Source organism: Coregonus clupeaformis, chromosome 15 (assembly GCF_020615455.1).
Source record: "Coregonus clupeaformis isolate EN_2021a chromosome 15, ASM2061545v1, whole genome shotgun sequence".
Taxonomy (NCBI): domain Eukaryota; kingdom Metazoa; phylum Chordata; class Actinopteri; order Salmoniformes; family Salmonidae; genus Coregonus; species Coregonus clupeaformis.
Genome location: NC_059206.1, coordinates 66,063,280 through 66,077,672, shown reverse-complemented (window position 1 = coordinate 66,077,672; position 14,393 = coordinate 66,063,280). Strand labels below are relative to the sequence as shown.

Below are 14,393 nucleotides of genomic sequence, written 5' to 3'. Positions count from 1 at the left end.
ATTAGGCCCCGGCTGAAAATCAACTTTTTCACATTACTTTTTTTGTAGGGTCAGGAGAATTAACGAAGAGGCAACTCAAATTAACTTGGATTGCTTTTATTATAATTTTTACATTGCAAAAAGTGAAAATAATTTTTCATGCCAGGAGAGGTACCGGATCCGGCCAAATAGGTTCATGACAAAACAGTCCAAAAAGGAGAGGTGCCGCATCCTGTTCCGGTAGGATCCGGCTCAAATGAAGCACTGGTTAACTTTCTCATCCATAGCTTTAAAATGAATCTCAAGTGCAATTGCACTGTTTAGCTCACATCTGAAGGTTGGGGGGCATTTAGGACCTACTGCGGATCGCTAAAATATCCTAATGATTATGATCACACTTCCTCAATTCAAATATTATGGCGACACTATACCAAAGACGGTTTGGTATGGTTTAGAAACTTTGGAACCAAGCTTGAGGTATCAGTGTGGCCCCATCACCTGGACCTATATTGTAATTCTGTATTTTCACGCCTAGAATAAAAACCTCCAGGCTTCCGTCATAACTGTCAATTTATTGAAAAAATATATATAAGAATTACAGAGGTTTGAAAAAAACTAATCCCATCCGAATCGTCCTCTGGAATAACGGACATTCTGTAGTAATAATTATATAACCAACGTTCTCTAGTAATCCTAGTCCCGTGTGAATAGGTCTTTGTGCGATGCATACATGTGTCACGTAAAGAGAGCAAGGGTTGAGGGAATAGGGAATGTTTTTCCTAAACAAACATATTGTACATTTCATAGAACACTGGACAGTTACTTTAAGGGAGCTAAATTCATTAATTCATGACACCACAAAGTAATGCTTGCAAGGCCTGTGGCATTCTGGTATGCCTGACAGGTATCTGATATTCCCAGAAAAACTGTGCCGATGTTGAATTATAAGCCCATCTGATGAGGTACTTATCTAACCCTAGAGAGAGGGCATTTTCTGAGCTATAGTACTGCATTATCTCACAGAAGACAGATCAGATCTGTCAAATAATCTGTAGTGAGGACTGCAAACTCAAGTGTTTGAGAACATGAGAAGTAATCCAACTAAGGATTTATGGAGATGTAGCCCAAAGGACAGGGGATATGAAATGTGGAAATAAGCTTTCTCCACATCCACCTTTACAACTTCACCAACCCATGACTAAGATGTTGGAATTCAAAATACACGTTGCAATTCAACATAACCAGGAAATGGACCAGTGAGTTTATTGTGCATCATAGGCTATAGGTCTCATTGTGCCACATTCAAACACCTAGTACTCCTCTTCCAATACAACACATTTTGATAAGATGAATACTACTATCATATAATGAAATACTCTGATTAGGTACTGTTTGTGGAGAATCGATTGGGCTGCAAGTCTCTCGCCGCTCTCGACCCAGCAAAACTATAAATCTGCCTCGTTGGCAATGGGGTGGAAATGAAGGCATGATTCAGTGATTAGAGCAGACACTTCTGCTCGAAAAGCAGTTTTTGCTAAGTGTCAAAATATCTCACAAATCAACCTGTGGACAGAGATTTGAGATTGATAGCTGGACTGACATAGCAAATTATGTCTCCAAGTACCGTTTAGGCTACAGGACAGATTTTAACATACTAAAAGAGACTGAAGCGACTTAATGGAGGTGTCTGACATGTGGAATCAAGGATTGTAGTCTACAACCAGTGCTACGGCACCCGTCAGAGGAGTAATTGGAGAGCAGGAGACAATACAAACACAAAGGTAAAATATAGCCTATAGCCTATTTGACAGACAACCCATCCACATCTAGTAGTGTGCTCTCTCAAAGTGGACACTTATCACTGCTCTGTATTATTATATATTCAACTTCAGTATTTGTCCTTCATAGCTTGTTCTCCATATTCTTTTTAAATAGGGAGCCAATTTGTTTTCAGCACTTTTATTTCCACCATGACAGATCAAAACTAGTTTTCTCATGGCTCTCTCGTCCCTCTGCAGCAGACATATTGTGAGCAATATGTTTGGAACATCGAATCGCAATAAAATCACAGTATCGAATCACAATACATATAGAATCGTGAAAATCATAAGAATCGCAATCCATATAGTATCAGCACCTAAGTATCGTGATAATATTGTATCGTGAGGTCCCTGGCAATTCCCAGCTCTAGTGTTTTTCCTGTAATGTTTTAGAAAGCCTACATTAAATTCCCAATTACTATTCTCGTCTCACCAGAAGGTGAACTAGTGGCTCAACTGAAGATGCACCAAAGTATTTCAAATATTTTCTGGTAAAAAATACTCAATAACAAAGAGGTCAGATACACTGAGAAAACGGACTGCCGGTAGGTAGACCTACAGAGCACAGTAAGAGGCCGTTTCTTCTCTTGCTAGAACAAAAGACACCGCCTGCTGCGTACCGGCCTGGTACCGACAAACCGGACATTTCTACATGTAGAATCGCCTGCCAGTCGGTAGCCGACAACTTGACTTTGAGCAAATCAGAGAGCGCGGACCTCCTTTTCATCAGAATTGTTCTAACTAAAACAATAAAGCTACATAGTAAATTCATCTCCCAGTGTCTGTTGGAAAGCAGACTAAACCAGGTTTTCCCTCAAGGATTTTGCATGTGCTTAGCTCTATTCCGTTTCTTTTTATCAAAAAAAAAAAAATCTAGTCCTTGCCGATGACAAGCATACCCATTACATGATGCATCCACCACCATGTTTGAAAATATGAAGTGTGGTACTCAATGATGTGTTGTTGGATTTGCCCCAAACATAACACTTTGTATTGAGGACATAAAGTTCATTTCTTTGACAATTGTTTTGCAGTTTTACTTTAGTGCCTTATTGCAAACAGGATGCATGTTTTGCCAAATGTTTGTTCTGTACAAGCTTCCTTCTTTTCACTCTGTCATTTAAGTTAGTATTGTGGAGTAACTACAGTGTTGTTGATCCATCCTCAGTGTTCTCCTACACAGCCATTAAACTCCAACTGTTTTAAAGTCACCATTGGCCTCATTGTGAAATCCCTGAGCGGTTTCCTTCCTCTCTGGCAACTGAGTTAGGAAGGACGCCTGTATCTTTGTAGTGACTGGGTGTTACAAAGTGTAATTAATAGTTTCACCATGCTCAAAGGGATATTCATTGTCTGCTTTTTTTTTTTTTTACCCATCTACCAATAGGAGCCCTTCTTTGCGAGGCATTGGAAAACCTTCCTGGTCTTTGTGGTTGAATCTGGGTTTGAAATTCACTGCTCAACTGAGAGAACTTACAGATAATTGTATGGGGTACAGAGATGATGTAGTCATTCAAAAATCATGTTAAACACTATTATTGTAAACAGAGTGCGTCCATGCAACTTATTATGTGACTTGTTAAGCACATTTTTACTCCTTAACTTATTTAGGCTTGCCATACCAAAGGTGTTGAATACTTATTGGCATTTCAGCTTTCATTTTTTATTAATTTGTAAAAATTCCGACAAACATAATTCCACTTTGACATTATGGGGTATTGTGTGTAGGCCAGTGACAAAAAAATCTGTCACTGTGACACAACAAAATGTGGAAAAAGTCAAGCGGTGTGAATACTTTCTGAAGGCATTGCCCACCCTAAACAACATTGTTTTAGGCCTAAGCTTTCTCTTCAAAATCACTGTCTAAACATGTTGGTAAATTTTACTGGTGAATGTCGGCATGAGATATAAAAAGCGTTTGGATACCTAGTGAGAATAAGGTCTATGACACACTCATCCACACATCTTTGATAGCAGTCTTGCTTTCCCATCTAAAACAATTAAAGCTGGTTTATACCATACGTACGCAACACAAAAACAGTACGCAAAATGGAGAGCCTGCGTTCTTGTTTCAAATTATGAATTGTGGGGCTGCACGTCTGTAGGTTTGCTACGCACACCATTTTGCGTAGCTACTTGTAGTTCTTTCATGCGTCTGTACATAGGGTATAAACTAGGCTTAAGGCGTAATTCATAGAGGAAATATTAGCCTACTGAGTGTGTGCAAAGCATGCTGGATCTGAAAGAAAAATCTCTAGAAAGATAGAAGAGAATGGAAGTCTAACATCCTCACTCAACTGGTCATGTGACCTGCTTGCTTCCCAGTCGATCATCTTTTATTCCGCCTACAGCCATAGCATCGGCCCTGAGGTAATAACATTCATCATAGTCGTCATAGCAACCCAACCCTGCTTTCTTCTTGCTCAGCTGTGTGTCGGCTATTCTTAAAATCAGAGAATGTTAGTGGGCAGGGCACCATGTTATCAGTGGCACCAAAAGTTTTATTATCTAGGCTAATGGGTCGTTTTCCAAAATATGATGATGTCAAATTAGGAAATTAACCATGACAGCTACAAAGCAAAAACCAGGAAGATTGTAGCCTATATACAGCTCTGGACTAGGCCTGACCAAATGGCGAGCCTGAACAAAAAACCTGACAGGCAAACAAACTTAGCACAGAACGGGAGGAGGACAAGTACCTCGAGTAAACTCAAAGAATAATATGAATTGGTTCATAAAAAGTGAGGCTGTGATCTAAAATAGGCATGAATCCTGTTGAGAGTTTCTCTGGCAGAATCTGTACATAACTGGCCTTTCACTGAAAGGTAGTCAAATGTTTGATTACAGCAGCTCTAGTTCATTCAATTTCCTCAATGACGCCTGTGGCTCATTTGTTTAGTTGCTCCTTTCACAATAAAGCCTAATTACCTGTCCACAGGCCTCGGATGTGGATAAAGCTTAATTGTGTGCTCAACTTCAGGTCATGCCCTTACAATATTATGCAGACGTCAAAGGCTGGTACAAACGTCCATGGAAGGTTATTCTCAGTTGTCAAACAAAGCACACTAGGCTTACTACTATGAATGGTCAACAAAGCAACTAGGCCTATAACGGTCTAGAATCTTAATATAAGGTGCCACTGCATGTATGTAGGTCTATCTTTTTCTTCTTCTATCATTAACACAAAGGAAATATTGCCTGAGCCTTCTTCATTGGTTTGTTTACCTTCCTTCTCGGAGTAGCATAATTCACTTACAAATGTGTGGGCGCTAATGCACTAGGGACCTCAGCAGTGAAGTGGCAGCAAATAACAAATCTATGTGGCCATGTAAAAACTGTGCACGCTTGTATCTTGTTCCCAGTAGCCTTCTTAATGGTGATAAAATGTTGGCTCCACCTAGTATCTACAATTCAGAAACTCGGCTTAGGCTACATCTAGAGCCAGACCACGTGATCATTTAACAAAGTAGTCCAGCGCCTACATCTGGACTACTCAGTCAGTGCATTCTGCACTAGAAACTAGATACATTTGCAAGTGGTGCATTTGAAACTCCACCCAGAAAGACAAACACTCCACAACCAGATCAGCTTACCAGTAGCCTATCTGTTAAAGATGGTTGTGTTTGAGCTGATGGGTCAAGGCATCCTCAAATATTAGCCTACTAGGCCTAAGTCCTCCGCAAAAAGAAATAGCCACGCAGAACGCAGTGAAAGCACCAGACCGTCTGGATAGTATGTGTGCCCGGAGATGGAGACATGAAATACAGGCTGTACGTGCCATTCATTTGCTGATGGTGTGCCATTTTGAGTGGCTATGACTGAAACAGCCTGCAGCACACAACAGACTGCAAAATACTCATTGTGTGTTATTCAGCTGCTGAATTTCAATGCCTCAGGGGCCTGAACAACAATTACAAAATAATTCAAACCTGTCCAAGAAACAAGCTACCATTAGGCTGCCTTCCGCCAATTGGATTCAACTCTAATGAATAAGATGTCATGAGGCTGAGATGGAATCTATGGGCAAAAACTAGGGCTGGGAATTGCCAGGGACCTCACGATACAATATTACCACAATACTTAGGTGCCGATAAGAGATGTATTGCGATTCTAGATGTATTGCGATTCGATACTGCCAATGTATTGCTCAATATACACTATATATACAAAAGTATGTGGACACCTGTTCAAATTAGTGGATTCGGCTATTTCAACCACACCCGTTGCTGACAAGTGTATAAAATTGAGCACACAGCCATGCAATCTCCATACACAAACATTGGCAGTAGAATGGCCTTACTGAAGAGCTCAGTGACATTCAACGTGGCACCGTCATAGGATGCCACCTTTCCAACAAGTCAGGTCAAATTTCTGCCCTGCTAGAGCTGCCCCGGTCAACTGTAAGTGCTGTTATTGTGAAGTGGAAAGGTCTAGGAGCAACAACGGCTCAGTCGCGAAGTGGTAGGCCACACAAGCTCACAGAACGGGACCGCCGAGTGCTGAAGCGCGTAAAACTCGTCTGTCCTTGGTTGCAACACTCACTACAGAGTTCCAAACTGCCTCTGGAAGCAACGTCAGCACAAGAACTGTTCGTCGGGAGCTTCATGAAATGGGTTTCCATGGCCGAGCAGCCGCACACAAGCCTAAGATCACCATGTGCAATCCCAAGCGTCGGTTGGAGTGGTGTAAAGCTCACTGCCATCGGAGTCTGGAGTAGTGGAAACGCGTTCTCTGGAGTGATGAATAACACTTCACAATTTGGCAGTGCGACAAACAAATCTGGGTTTGGCGGATGCCAGGAGAATGCTACCTGCCCCAATGCATAGTACCATCTGTAAAGTTTGGTGAAAGAAGAATAATGGTCTGGGGCGGTTTTTCATGGTTCAGGCTAGGCTCCTTAGTTCCAGTGAAGGGAAATCTTAATGCTACAGCATACAATGACATTCTAGACGATTCTGTGCTTCCAACTTTGTGGCAACAGTTTGGGGAAGCACTTTCCTGTTTCAGCATGACAATGCCCCTGTGCACAAAGCGAGGTCCATACAGAAATGGTTTGTCGAGATAGGTGTGGAAGAACTTGACTGGCCTGCACAGAGCCATGACCTCAACTCCATCGAACACCTTTGGGGTGAATTGGAACGCCGACTGCTAGCCTTACCTAATCGTCCAACATCAGTGTCCGACCTCACTACTGCTCTTGTGGCTGAATGGAAGCAAGTCCCCGCAGCAATGTTCCAACATTTACATTTACATTTTACATTTAGTGGAAAGCCTTCCCAGAAGAGTGGAGGCTGTTATAGCAGCAAAGGGGGGACCAACTCCATATCAGTGCCCATGATTTTGGAATAAGATGTTTGACGAGCAGGTGTCCACATACTTTTGGTCATGTAGTGTATGTCTGCTGCAGAGAGAGCATGACAAAATGAGTTTTGATCAGTCATGAAAACATGTTGGCTAACCATTTAAAAAGAACATGAATAACAAGCTATAAGATGAAAAATAGTTTTGGAGCAGGTACAGCCGACTAGTGCTAGCTAACGCTCCCTAGCAAATAAATAAATAAATAAATATATATATATATATATATATATATACATATATACATATATACATATATATACACATATATACATATATATATATATATATACACACACACACACACACACACACACTGAACAAAAATAAACGCAACATGGAACAATGTCTAAGACTTTACTGAGTTACAGTTCCTATAAGGAAATCAGTCAATTGAAATAAATTCATTAGGCTCTAATCTATGGATTTCATATGACTGGGCAGGGTCGCAGCCATGGATGGGCCTGGGAGGGCATAGCCCCACCCACTTGTGAGCCAGGCAGCCCCTCTGGGGAGCCAGACCCAGCCAATCATAATGAGTTTTTCCTCACAAAAGGGGTTCATTACAGACAGAAATAATCCTCAGCACTCCCCCCTCAGATTATCCTGCAGGTGAAGAAGCCGGATGTGGAGGTCCTGGGCTGGCGTAATTACACGTGGTCTGCGGTTGTGAGGCTGGTTGGACATACTGCCAAATTATCTAAAATGACGTTGAAGGCGGCTTATGGTAGAGAAATGAACATTCAATTCTCTGGCAACAGCTCTGGTGAACATTCCGGCAGTCAGAATGCCAATTGCACGCTCCCTCAAAACTTGAGGTATATGTGGCATTGTGATGTGTGACAAAACCACACATTTTAGAGTGGCCTTTTATTGTCCCCAGCACAAGGTGCACCTGTGTAATGATCATATTGTTTAATCAGCTTCTTGATATGCCACACCTGTCAGGTGGATGGATTATCTTGGCAAATGAGAAATGCTCACTAACAGGGATGTAAACAAATTTGTGCATTACATTTAAGAGAAATATGTTCTTTGTGCATATGGAACATTTCAGGGATCTTTATTTCAGCTCATGAAACATGAGACCAACACTTTCTATGTTGCATTTAGATTTTTGTTCAGTGTATATCAAAATAAAATCGATACTTGGAAGTCAAAGTATCAATATAAATTAGTCCAAAATAATATTGCGATATGTAACTATCGATTTTTTCCCCAATCACTTGCAAATACTGTTTGAAATGCCACATAGCCAAACTGATTAAGCAATTTCCTTTTTGGTTGGGCAATTTACTGTTTTATGATTACAGTTGGGCCTAGCTAAGCAGGTCATTTCTGTCCAATATATAACAAAACATTTGTAACTGCCACCTTCATTATGCCACATTAATGACAACACATTTTTAACACTGTGACATAATACTGAAATAGGGTTATTGAAAATACAAATTTTAGGGTAGTGGTAACAGAGCTAGCGCTCCTGGTCAAAGTTTACCAATGAAACAGCAACACTGGCAAAATACAAGATACACTGTAAACCTCTCAGCTCCCTCATCTGACAAGAGGTGAGCTCTGGGTCGAGCAATCAAAGCCTTACTTTATCTGAGAGCAGGAAATCAGAGAAGGCTAGCGTAATGACTGAGCCATGTGAGAGAAAGCAGGCCCCCGCAAATCGAATCATCTTCACAGGCTAATAATGGCACAGGTTAAGGCAACAGTTGAATCTGGTCAGAGTGGTCTACTCTGCAGGCGACACTGACTGGTTATGTAAGCATTGAGGGGAGATATGATTCACACAACATGCAAACCAACTCTTACCAGTAACACTGAATTGCAACCAATATGGAAAGGATGTAGCCTATTGCAGTGGCCTCACATTTTTAAATAGCCAGATTGTCCAATTATTGTACAAGACAATGTCTTGTTAGTTTTGCTGCGAGCAAAACTAAAACTGCAGAAAGACTCCTATAAACATTAAACATAGGTACACAAAAGTGCTGTACAGTCAGGAATATTCTGAAATACTGCAGTTTAAAATACTGCATTTTCACGATTAATTGGAAGATGGTGTTTCAAAACATGAAAATGACTCCATCACACCTGCTGGCTGGCCAAGGTCTCATAGTAAATAAACAAATGTGGCTATTTCTTCACATTTCTCTTGGGCTGCCTAAAGGGACGGATCTTGATGTTGTGGCTAGTGTGTCAGCATTCAGACATAAACCTGATATAATAGATCATTTCTGCCTAGGTGTTATGCTTTCTATCAAATGAAGACGACACTGACTAGTACAAGCAAAACTGCTTGATTGGTACTCACGCAAGTATTTAAGCTATAGGCTTGAGATTCTCTCCCATTCTTGCAATGTCATCATAATTTGCCTGACGTGCAACTGCAGCGAGACAGTGCAAAACTCTTCTGCATGGGTGACAATGGGTCAAAACGCCCTTGACCCCAAGTTCCAAGGTAGCCTTTACCTGGCTTACTTAACTCAGAGAAAGCAGGACATCAGAAACGTTGTCCCTCAATGGGTGAGGGGGAGCAACCTCTGCATAGCATCCACGTTGTGTATAGCTAGAAGCAGGCTAGCTCAGTGTGTGATTGCGGCCTGCATGAACGCCCCCCCCCCAAGCACGCCATCTTCATGCTTGAGTGACACTTTTGATATTCTGGATTTCCTCTGATTGTCTATGCGATTAAAATGTGGGTCAAAAGGGAAATAAAAGTTGTAGCTAGTTAGCTACCTATCCCGCCAGCTAGCTAGCACCCAGTGTCCTACACTAACCTGCCCTCACCTACGTTAACAGAACTGCGGGAAAACAGTGCCCGACAGGCGGGAGCGAAGTACAGTCTACCGGTGTGATAGCTAGCTACCTATCCTGCCTGTTGTGTACTGGAGTCCTAGCTAGCTAGCACAGTGTGCTTTGCTCCCGCCTGCCGAACACCTGCCCTCGCCATCGTTAACAGAACTGCGGGAAAGCAGTGCCCGATAGGCGGGGGCGAAGGACACTGTCTACCTAGTGATGCTATGTTTGATACCGGAGCTCTGAGGCACGCGATTAAATCGCTAAGCAGTGTACTTCAAAGCAGTGTGCCGATGCCTGTATCAATTTATCAGAAGCATGTGATCAATGACGTCCGAAGCTTCGTTTCGTTGAACAACCACCTGATTGGTTTGGTATTAGTTTGGTAGTGGTTTGGTAGAAGACAAAAACGCTATGTTGCGCACGCGCTACGGGATGTAAGACTTCATGTATAATAATTTGCCTGCTCTAAATTATTTTGACCAGCAGGTGCCAATAGTAACTGTGTTGGTCAAAGCCTCGAGTAATGAACCTATTTTCGTCAGAATTGCGTGGAAAACCTCAATGCTTCAGGAAGCTTAGTTTCCCCATCACTAGCTACAGGTTGTTGCCCGTCACTTCTTCTGTGGGGTTTACAAGCAGTTGGCATCCAATGTTATGGTGCATTACCGCCCCCTACTGTACTGGAGCGCCCCCGGCTCCCGACTTTGTACCAGAGTCCTAACTTAAAAATGGACCAATAGAAGTATTGTGGTCCTCTGTAGCTCAATTGGTAGAGCATGGCGCTTGTAATGCCAGGGTAGTGGGTTCAACCCCGGGACCACCCATACGTAAAAATTTATGCACACATGACTGTAAGTCGCTTTGGATAAAAGCGTCTGCTAAATGGCATATTAAGTATAAAGAGGGGTTCGGAACGCCCCGAACTGCGGGCCGCAATGGCACCCTTCTCGGCTAGCTACATAGCCTGGTTTGCTGGCTAGATAGAGTTGAGGTATGATACTACCTCGCGTTGTCTTGACGTAAAAATTTATCCACACATGACTGTAAGTCGCTTTGGATAAAAGCGTCTGCTAAATGGCATATTAAGTATAAAGAGGGGTTCGGAACGCCCCAAACTACGGGCCGCAATGGCACCCTTCTCGGCTAGCTACATAGCCTGGTTTGCTGGCTAGATAGAGTTGAGGTATGATACTACCTCGCGTTGTCTTGACGGAATAATGACGAAACAGTGGTGAAGGTGACTTAATTATGTGAAACGGCAAAGCTACCTCCAAAGTCCCATGTTTAATTACAATTTCAACAAGGACGTGGATATTGTATCTACAACGACCTGCATTTAATTGTTGTTCCAGTATTTAGCTGATTGTTACCATCTATAAATAATCAGCATCCTCTAGGACACAGAGCAAACCAACTCCATCACTGATACGTACGTCACGAGTGCATTAGCTAACTTACTAGCTATCATAAGTAGCTGGCTATCTATCTTTAAGTTTGTTTACCATGGCAAGTAACATTATAATATATTTGATCGAGCTGTACTCTGACATTGTCACACTTGTGATAGTTGTGAAATTAGCTACAAGAAAGATACGAATTGAAAATGCAAGAACATCTTACCAGTAGCTAGCAGTATGTTAGCTAGGTGGCTAGCAATACCCGCTAGCTAGCTGTCGTCGTCGGCCTGGTATGTTGCTGGTGGTATAAAGAAAGCCAGTGAGGAGATGAATTGACACGTATTTCAAATAGCGAGATGTAATTAGTATCCTGGATCCATTTTCCAGAGATGGTGATTCAGCAGCTCTTCAATGTGTGCTTTAAATCCACACGTTCTAATTTTTACCTGTGAAATGCTAGCTAGTTGCTTGCTAACGTATGATTATTGGCTTAAAACCTGTCTTCATTACATTTCCTCCAGATCATCTGCAGGGACTGGAGTTCCGCGGGTGGGGGCAGACTGTACCGTTGTGAGACCTATGTGAAGCTAGCCACAATAGTGGAATTTGCGGTTCGTCTTCAAAATAAAAGTCCCTAATTGAAAGTGATGCAAACGGATACAAATAGTGGAATCATGTCATATTTGGACTATTTAATGTTAAACAATGTGGGAATGTTATATACATTTAACAATCAGTTGAAATCGCACTTTGGATGTATAAGACTTCAGAATTGCATTGGTGGCATACCTATTTCACTGTAAAGCCTTACCTGTGGCTTGTGGTCAATGAAATGGGGTATCAGTCTACTCAGTGACATCCACAGAACAACTATGAATAGTTTACACAAATATTAGCATCATAGCTCTTATTGTAGGACTTAGACTGTGGGCTTAGTCAGCCTACTGTGCATATTTATATTGCACTGTACAGCCTTACTTATGGATTGTGGATCAATGAAATGGGGTATCAGTCTACTCAGTGACACCCAGGGTCACAGATATTAGTGGTGTAGCTCTTATTGAAGGACATTGACTGTGGGAAATCACTTGTACAGTACAATATGAATGTCAATACTCACAATAGGCTGACAGGGGAGGTGATTTCCCACAGTCAAAGTCCCGCAATATGAGCTACGACACTAATATTTGTGTAATCCTTCACAGTTGTGTTCTGTGGGTGTCACTGAGTAAACTGATACCCCATTTAATTGATCCACAATCCATAGGTAAGGCTGTACAGTGCAATATGAATGTCCAATACACATAGTGGCTTGACTGGTAAGCTTAATGTGGCTAATTTCACAGTGGTTTCAGATTCATGCAATAAGAGGGTCCGCTAAATGGCCAGAAATATTGTCAAGAAATTCTAAGGATTGTATAGTTTAAGGAGAAAACATAGTCAACACTGAATTCATTAGCAACTAAAACTTGCTTAGTGTACCTTTAGTCATCGTTACAATATATACTGAACAAAAATATAAACGCAACATGCAACAATTTCTAAGATTTTACTGAGTTACAGTTCATATAAGGAAATCAGTCGATTGAAATAAATTGATTAGGCCCTAATCTATGGATTTCATATGACTGGGCAGGGTCGCAGCCTGGGAGGGCATAGGCCCACCCACTGGGCCTATGTCCTCCTTTTCTTCCCCCACGAAAGGTCTTTATTATAGAGAGAAATACTCCAGTTTCATCAGCGGTCCGGGCGGCTAGTCTCAGACGATCCCACAGGTGAAGAAGCCGGATGTGGAGGTCCTGGGATGGCATGGTTACACGTGGACTGCGGTTGTGAGGCTGGTTGGACTACTGCCAAATTCTCTAAAATGACGTTGGAGGCAGCTTATGGTAGAGAAATTAACATTCAGTTCTGGTGGACATTCCTGCAGTCAGCATGCCAATTGCACGCTCCCTCAAAACTTGAGACATCTGTGGCATTGTGTTGTGACAAAACTGCACATTTTAGTGGCCTTTTGTCCCCAGCACAAGGTGCACCTGTGTAATGATCATGCTATTTAATCAGCTTCTTGATATGCTACACCGGTCAGGTGGATGGATTATCTTGGCAAAGGAGAAATGGTCAATAACAGGGATGAAAACAAATTTGTGCACAACATGAGCTAAATAAGCTTTTTGTGCTTATGGAACATTTCTGGGATTGTTTATTTCACCTCATGAAACATGGGAGCAACACTTTACATGCTGCATTTATATTTTTGTTCAGTATATTTGGGAGCTGTCACTAAGTATATAATTTAAATGACAAGAAAATAATAGACCCCGAAAGGACTAGAACTATAATTGCATGAAGCCCGCTGTGTAATACAGTAAATACTTGTCAATTCAGTAAAATGCCAAGGTAGCGTTTCCAACTTTCCCAAATTCATTCTGTATTTTACAAGCTCTTCTGATAAAAATTAAATAATAGAGCAGTCCACAGTTCTGTGGCTATTTGACCACAGAACACCCAACAAATAAGTGTGGGTAAACAAATTCCCAATACCTGTTTACTGGCCATGATACATTTAACTAGTGTTGAAATAAAAAAATACAAATAAAAAAGCAGCATATTGAAAAAAACTAGGAGAGAATTACACCATTTATTGATGTTGTATAAGCTTAACTCAAATCACTTTGAAATTGTAATAAAACAAATCGGGAAAATGAGTGGTTTTGTTTCAGTTCGGACACAAATATATAATCTGGCAATAGGCTACAATATTTTTGTCAGGTTTTAATTTATACATATAAAGCAGAATATACAAGGTCTTAAAGTGTTTGAAAAAATAATCAAATAAGTTTGCATTTCTATGTAAATACTGTTTACAGTTTCACCCTTTAAGATGTAGAGAAGGGAATTAAATGAGTTCTGCACACCAGAATGTTACAATCAACTTTCAGTTACCTACAGTATTAACAATCATTTCAAGGAACATTGTGTTTTCCAAACAACTGAAAACATCATTTAGACCTAAGACCTCATACCA

General features: G+C 41.3%; 1 protein-coding gene across 42 annotated transcripts in view; it reads right to left on the bottom strand.

Moving 5' to 3' along the window:
- The window catches only part of LOC121573296 (MAP kinase-activating death domain protein-like), an 89,097-nt gene extending 77,183 nt beyond the window's left edge, over nt 1-11,914 (bottom strand). For all 42 annotated transcript variants that reach the window (XM_045225307.1, XM_045225295.1, XM_045225299.1 and 39 more), the window contains exon 1: nt 11,589-11,914. The gene's annotated coding sequence lies outside the window, so the exon portion shown is untranslated. The remainder of the gene's footprint in view (nt 1-11,588) is intronic.
- Between the last annotated feature and the right edge of the window lie 2,479 nt (nt 11,915-14,393).